Genomic DNA, 7,906 nt, shown 5'->3' with positions numbered 1-7,906 from the left:
TTATCTTCTTTAGTTTGTGCTAAGAAAGTACAGTCACCGGCATTTGCTAGTATGCCAAATGACAAGAGGGGGTTTTTTTGGTTTATCCACACTGACAAATCTCTAAAGCCATTAACAATCTTAAAGGCAACACTACGATTTTTTTTTCTGAAAATCATGGTTGCTAACTATAATGAACTGCCCTTTTATTTAAAGGTCGTCAATTCAGTACTTAGAGTTTGCCTAGTCATATACAATGACACTAAATCATGCCTGAATTCTTGATAACACTACTCCCTTTTTCACATGTGAGTACATATGTACAAATAGAACTTATTTAATGTAGACATCTATGTGAGCACCTCAGTCTGTTAGAGTGTGGTCTAGAATGGTTGGGAAGAAAGGTTAAAGCAGGTATTTTATTCAAAGAAAAGAAAATATGAATAAGCCATACAGTTTGTCTCAAGCAAGTACCTGAAGAACAGCGTGTCATCATGTACTGCTTTTGTAATATAATCATCAGGGGCAAAACAGCTCTGAAACTTCCAGATTTTCTCTACCTTGGATTAGGAGTGCTTCTTGTATCTCACCACTTCTGAGGCGAAATGCCGCTGTTTCTATCAGTTCAAGTTTTCAGTTCTCAGAGTAAAAGACACACACAAAAATACTGCAAATCCTGCCACCAAACAGCATGTCTCATGCAACGAAGTCACACATTTCATGTTTACTGTTACAGTCATTTTCAGTTCAGCAGCAGGATAGGGCTGATTTACAGTCTCCCAGTATTTATAGCATTTCATAGTCCTCCTTTTGTTTCCTTAGAGATCAAAGAAAATGACCATTAAAACTGCAAATTGTTAGGCTGTCCATCATAGACCTTAGGCCAGGGTCATTTACAGATCAAACTTGTACAAACAGAAGTGGTGGGAACAGAAGACAGAAAAAGAGGAAGAAGTAGAAATATGACATGGATGTGTGAAAACTGGAGGTAGGATAGGAAAAAGCTTTACTTCATGATATCCAAATGAATACGTTATGAATGGTCATTCCAGTAAAAAGCTGTGATGCCTAAGCACAGGCAGACATCCCCTATGCCCAAAATTTAGAAACAAACAAACAAAAAACCACAAAAATCCCACCAAAACAAAACAAAAAAAAATCCACCAAAACCACCAAACTCCCCCCCCAAAAAACAAACCAGACATCATTCTTTATACTTACTCAAATATCACTTACTTAAAAGATGTCCAAATTCTACATAAAGTTATTAAAAATTTATATCAACTGACTTGGTCTTGTTTGACCAGCGGACAAAAGCTAGCCAATGCTTAAAAGGATCAAAGGGACCCAGTAAGTACTGTCAGTATATGACTGCACTTTTACTATACATAGAACATGCACAGTACAAGTACACATATATGTAACTCATACAAATACAATCCACTTTTGTTTAGATTCTGCAGTCTCAAAGAATGCAAATAAAGTACTAAATGCATGCTTCACTTCTGATATCTTCACCACTCCTTCCACTGTTGCAGACAATGGATGTTTTGCTATTAGGACAGACTTTAGAGCACTACATTGAATAACGACCACAGGCCACAATCACATGAGCTACAGCTGACCACAGAAACTTCATGAGCTATTTTAAAAATTACTCCTAATTGACCCCAACTTACAGGTTCTCAATTTTCCACTAAACTTGTGCCAAGAGCTCACGGACAATTAATCTATAAATATCATCTTGAGTAAATCTAATTTCTGAATGACTTTCTGTAAGTACTTAAGTGCAGCTATTTTCCCACACAAGCTTTAGAAAGAAAACGAGTCATTAAAGATTACAAATTTAAGACTATAGATTAAGATCTAATAAATCATAATAATACTGAGTAGGAACTCATATTCAAAACATTCATAACTGTAAGAAAAGGTTAACTGATCTAAAACACACAGATGAGCACTGTGAAATCTGTACTGTGGAATGGAGACATACTGCATAACTAAACAGGTTAAAAGTTTTAGGGGAAATTAGAGAAAAATAGCATAAACTGGTGCCCTTCAGAAGTATATTTATGTATGTGCGGACACAGACTAATTACAAGTTCTATCTTCTTTGCTAATAGCTAGAAAAATAAAACTTAACTTTGGACAGTTAAAAACTTTGTGAAAATCCAGAGCAAGTTCCACATGAAGGCTCTGATCTTAAAAGTGTGCAAGGTCATACAGTGCAACATCTGTTGGTCAAACAACAAAACAAAAAACCGAAACAAAACAAAACAAAAAAAACCCCACAAAAACTGTATATATGCTATTAGATCCAAGGGCTTAAGAAAAGCACCTTTTAGCCCCTGAAGGGAGAATGGAAATGTTTATCAAAACCCAAACAAACAAACAACAAAACCCCTACTGAACAAAATATAGCTGTACTGTGAAAAGTTATCTATCCTCTCTCATCTCTCAAATAGCAAAACTGCTAATGGCGTCAACATTTAAGGGCTCTACTGGCAGGAGAGTAGCTATGACTCTTCTAAAACAGGACTGTAGTTACTAGCTGGGCTCTGCTGCAGAAGCTACATTTCCTCAAGGTTCCACAGAATACCCTTCAGGGTAACCAAGTTAGCCTCTGCCCCGGTGTTATACAGACTTCCTCCTTATCAGCTGCCTTCATGGACCACTCAACAGTTTTATCTTAGGTGTAACAAATTTTGGCACTCTACCATATGGATCAGTGCTCAAAGTCTGTGCCCAAAGGTATTGTTGGGCAGAGTCAGGCAGGTACCCTGCTCTTTGCCCCTAGTTTTATGTACAACACTGTACAGTACAACAGTACAAAACTGAAGGGTTTTATTGACTTGTGCTGCAATGCAACATTTGAGGGTACCATATGCCAATGCAGACCAGAGGAATTGGAAATGGATCTTGCAGGACTGAGTTTCTAACTCGGAATGCTTGGAACTGAATGGTGTCATCCTTCCTCTGGGACTGGCTGTTTAGCCAGGTTACAGAGAGTAGTCTCTTCTCCTTGACCTTGCTCAGTACTTTCATATTGTCATTGATCCCTATCTCAGCCACCAAGGTGGGAACTTCCAGGCAACAGTGCTACAGTTTCTGAAGGTCCTGGACAGGAATACACCGTCAGAGGAAACCTCCAGCTGGTAGTGCTCTGATTGTGAACATCCTGGATGGGATTTGCTTGCTGGGGAAGCCTCCAGCTGGTTGTGCTCCAGAGGTGAAGGCTCCAGACAGATATCCAACACATCCATGGTGAGCCAGCCAGACAGGAAGAATGTTAGAAGTGGAGGAACATACATAGATCCAGCAGAAGAAAGTGACTTGGCTCTTCCTATGAAGAGCCTTATTAATATCAGTAGCCACTTTCCATCATTTGAGAGCCACATGGACTACTACTACTAACTTTGACTAGATATAAGCTATCTGCAGTGTTGGTCATCACGTGGGGAAAAGGAGGCCTGTGTGAATCCTGTAGGAAGAACAGTAGGTAGGACATGAAAAGGGAGCTCTAAAGCCATGATGTGTCATCTCAAACCACTGACATTAACATGTTAGCTTCAGGTAGGCAGACTTACCTTTAATTAGGTCACCTTACCTAAAAGGAACATGAGAATCTGCTGCGTTCCGTAAGCAGACTGGAATTTCAAGGTTAGAATGCTAGTTTCCTGTTGCTGTTCATTCCAGGAGAATGTACATGATTTAGTAATGGGATTTTCCCACAAATTGATTAATTTTAATTACATTATTAGTAATCAAATTTGGGGGGTCAGATACTTTATGTACCCATACATGTGCACACCACACACGGAAACATTTTTTCACACAGTTAACACAGTTAATAAAGTTAATATGAACCCTCTCATGACCAGTGAGTCCTTAACTCATGCACCTGGTGGAGTTACATTTTCTCTGTGAAAGCTTCACTGGAGTTTCTTCCTCCATATTACAGCTAATAGTACATGCTGTCTGAAAATACATCTTTTAGCCCTTTACCTTCTTGAATGGGCATAGAGGGCTCATGATAATCCAAACCCATAAAAATTATAATCTTTGACTTACTGCCAGCTAGCATCCCTTGGCCTCTAAGCAAAAATAAAGAGAAAAACGGATTCAGAATAAGACAGCATTTTGAATACATTCCAGTTATCAGAAGCAAGAACCATGAAGCCTTAACAATGCAAAAAAACCTCCAAAGATTAAAAGAAATTTCTGAGTCTTAGACAGCTGTCACTGATGTACTCAGGTAAGCATTTTGCAGTACTGCCACAGAAAGTCTGTCGAAGACTGTTTACAGATCAATAAACAGTTTCTAGCACATGAAAAGCTTTCAATATAATGATTTCTTTTATTTTAACACTAAGAGGTTATTTCCTTCTTGGATAAAGCACATCCTATGAACTGAAAACTATGCTTCCCATATTTCTTTATCAAGTCGCTGCCACCATCACAATATATGGCTATTCCTGTTTTGGAAAACAGGAATTGTTTGTTTGTATTTTAAATAGATGAGAAAAGCATAAAAAGCTTTGAACATGTCTCATAGGCATGTTGGCCCACACTGCTTCACCAAAAGAAGTCTTCCAAGTTCAAAACTGACTGCCAAAGCTGCATACATGACATTTGCTATTTCAGTTCCTATGGGAGGGTCCAGATAAGATCCTTATGGGTAAGAAATAATGCTAGGCAATCTCTAGCCAAGGATTTCAGGGAATTTTTTAGGCTTTACTTTCTGGAAGTACTGACAATGGCCCTGATCCAATAAAGCTCTAAAGAACATAATTTAAACACTTTGCAAGATCAGAACTATAGCATGCAATGGAAGAGAACACAAATATCTGACTATTACAAACACTGAAATAGGGAACACACAGGCACAGTTAAAGTTTACTACAGTCAGATCTTTGTACAGTAAACCCCATGTTCCCATCAATCTGCTTCAATGCCTTAAGAAAAATTCACAGCAAAGTGTCAGGATACAGACCTAGTCTTAAACACAATCCCTTTGTCAATCTCTATAAGCTCTCCTCCTGATGCTTTTAGTGGTATTTTCTGCCCAATCACATTTTAGCTCATGCTTTCATAGATACAACACCAGACAAAGTTAATCTGCAGATATACGACAGGTGATGAGTTGTAGATCAAGAATGCTGAAGCAACAGGGGTACCAGAGAAAGCTCTATGCAGAGCCAGTTCAGCTCTGACTGAGTTCATTAGCTCAAGCTGCATCCCAGACCACTGCAGATTCACAGCCATACAAGTACTTTCATACCACATGGAATATGAATGCATTTTGCAAAGCTTGCCCAGTTATTCCTATGCTGTGCCCCCAGGAGAACTGGACAGCAAAGTCCAGATGGGTTTCAGAGACTCTGGGATGGAGTTGGTTGTGTTAATCCCAGTCTGAAGTCAATCTGAGCCCTTGACAGGACACGGCACAAATCCAGCCTGTATCCAGGACTGTAGCTGAGCTGATCTCTGCGCACTGTGGAGCACAGCATGCAGGCTCCAAGCGATGCTACAGTATTCAGTCTTGAACAGTACCTCCGGTTCAGCATCAACCACACTGATTCAGGGTCAAGCCTCTATGTGGACACCGGCTGTGCTGGGTTCATCAGTACTCCTGATAACAGGAACACAGGGCGTACACACCCAAACAGACACAGGTCTAGTTTAGCAAGACATAACGCTTCGGTTCTATAGGGTAAGAAAGCAGTTGGACTGCATCCAGGCTCATACATGGTACTAGATGTTCCACACTCACACTGGCTCCTGATGAACTAATCAGGCATGGTAGCAACACGCTCTTCAGCTCACATCAGAGTTTCCACAGGGCTCCCCTCCATAGCATCATTTACACCAGTTTGCTGTGCAAAACTACATTCTTTGTACAAGATCCAGCTCTGCCAGCTTGTCCTGAGTCTAGGTGCAGCTACCTATAAAAACCCCACATTACAGAAAGCTAAGATGTGAAGATGTAAATGACTAAGCCTGAGACATAAAAGCATCACAATACCAATGTAAAAGAAACCCTCGAATTAGCATAAGTTACTCCAAGTAAATCAGAATGGATGTGCTGTGATTGCATTATACAGAGACCATTTTTATATCAAGATGCCAGCATACCAGCCTGGTTCTTTCACATCTAAAGCATTTGGTTGCAATGAGTTATAATTTGTTATAACAATGTTAATAAATTAAAAGCACAAAGGGGCAATTACAATCACATTAAAACATTCCGTAATTTTGGAAAATTAATGTTTCACTAAGTCTTTATTCTTACGGATAAATTGAGTCAGAACTGTGCTGTTCCTACACTGTGCTAACTAGCATCAGTGTTAAGCTTTTTGGAACCATATGGAAAGCTATCAATTTTTTTCTTAAGTAGGATTCTCATCACTTTGTTTAATATCACTACAAATTACACAGGCTAATATTTACAGATGGTTTCCTGTAGGAACTGTGAATCAACAAACTACAAGACAATAGGTAGTAACTATTCATTCTCAAAGGAAGTGGTGTGAGCTACCTGTCAAAGGGCTGTACAGAAAACCAGGGAACTCTCTCACTTCTAATCCCCCATTTGACTCAGTGCCCCTTTGGGGCTTTGGCAAGTCACATGAGGCCAAATTGTAGCATTATCCAACTGAAGCATGAGAATTTTCTGAGTTGCATACAAAAAATATATACATAAAACCAAAATAAATCACAGGATTGGCTTCAAAAGTGACAAGATTTTTAATGTTAAACTGCAGATTCATTTTACTTATCTCCTGGTGCTTCTATTTCAAGTTTTGGCCAACTCAGACTTCAAAAAATTTCATTATGGACACTAAATATAGAAACATACCTATTTGATCAAAAAAAATGGGTATTTACAAAGTTTGATGTCAGTCGTACATCTTTCAGAAAGACATCGAGCATTTTAAGTTTCTCAGATGATTTCAGAAAGCCTACAGATTTAAACTTTCAAAACATTCAGCGTCAGGTTTTTGGGTACTTGACCACAATACTGGGGCAAAAATGGCTCACAGTTAGGCAAGCTAAAGAGAAAATGGTTTTCAAAAGTACTCAGTGCAGAGCAGTATCATATGATGCTGCCATGCAATCCTTCTCCCACCTTCTCAAAAACAGTATCGCACAGCTACAAAGAGCACCAGAATGACCAGTCAGAGTGGAGACTGAATGGGAGAGATTAAAGGAACATACTTTCTCTGGCACATATGAAAAAAAAAGTAACTAAAGAGAACATGGCAGAGATCAGTCATTGTGTTAAAAAAGGTGAATACGGAAGTTAGTCACTCACTCATAACACAAGAAATAGGAGATGCCAGTTCTAATTATTAGCTGACAGATTTTTAAAGCAATTGAAATACATTTTTGTTCATATAACACCCAATGAAACTGTGAAACTCACTGCTACCAGATGCCACAGACACCACAGAAGAAGAGAATGGAAGTATTTGTACAGAAAGGTTCATGGATGTTTATCAGACACAATGGCTGCCACCTGTGAGCCAGAAAGTCCCGTAACCACCCAATCCTACAGATATTGGATTATCAGAGGGCTGGAGCCCCTCCTGTATGAAAACAGGCTGAAAAAACTGGGCTGTTCAGCCTGGAGAAGGCTGTGTGGAGACCTCATAGCAGCCTTCCAGTATCTGAAGGGGGGTTATAAGGATGCTGGGGAGAGACTCTTCATCAGGGACTGTAACGACAAGACAAGGAGTAACAGGTTTAAACTAAAACAGGGAAGATTTAGGTTAGATATAAGGAAGAAGTTCTTTACCATGAGGGTGGTGAGGCACTGACACAGGCTGCCCAAAGAAGTGGCAAATGCCCCATCCCCAGCAGTGTTCAAGGCCAGGCTGGACAGAGCCTTGGGGGACACTGTCTAGTGTTGAGGTGCCCCTGCCCA

The sequence above is a fragment of the Psittacula echo genome (assembly GCF_963264785.1).
Source record: "Psittacula echo genome assembly, chromosome: 2".
NCBI classification, from domain to species: domain Eukaryota; kingdom Metazoa; phylum Chordata; class Aves; order Psittaciformes; family Psittacidae; genus Psittacula; species Psittacula echo.
This window is presented reverse-complemented; position numbering follows the sequence as displayed.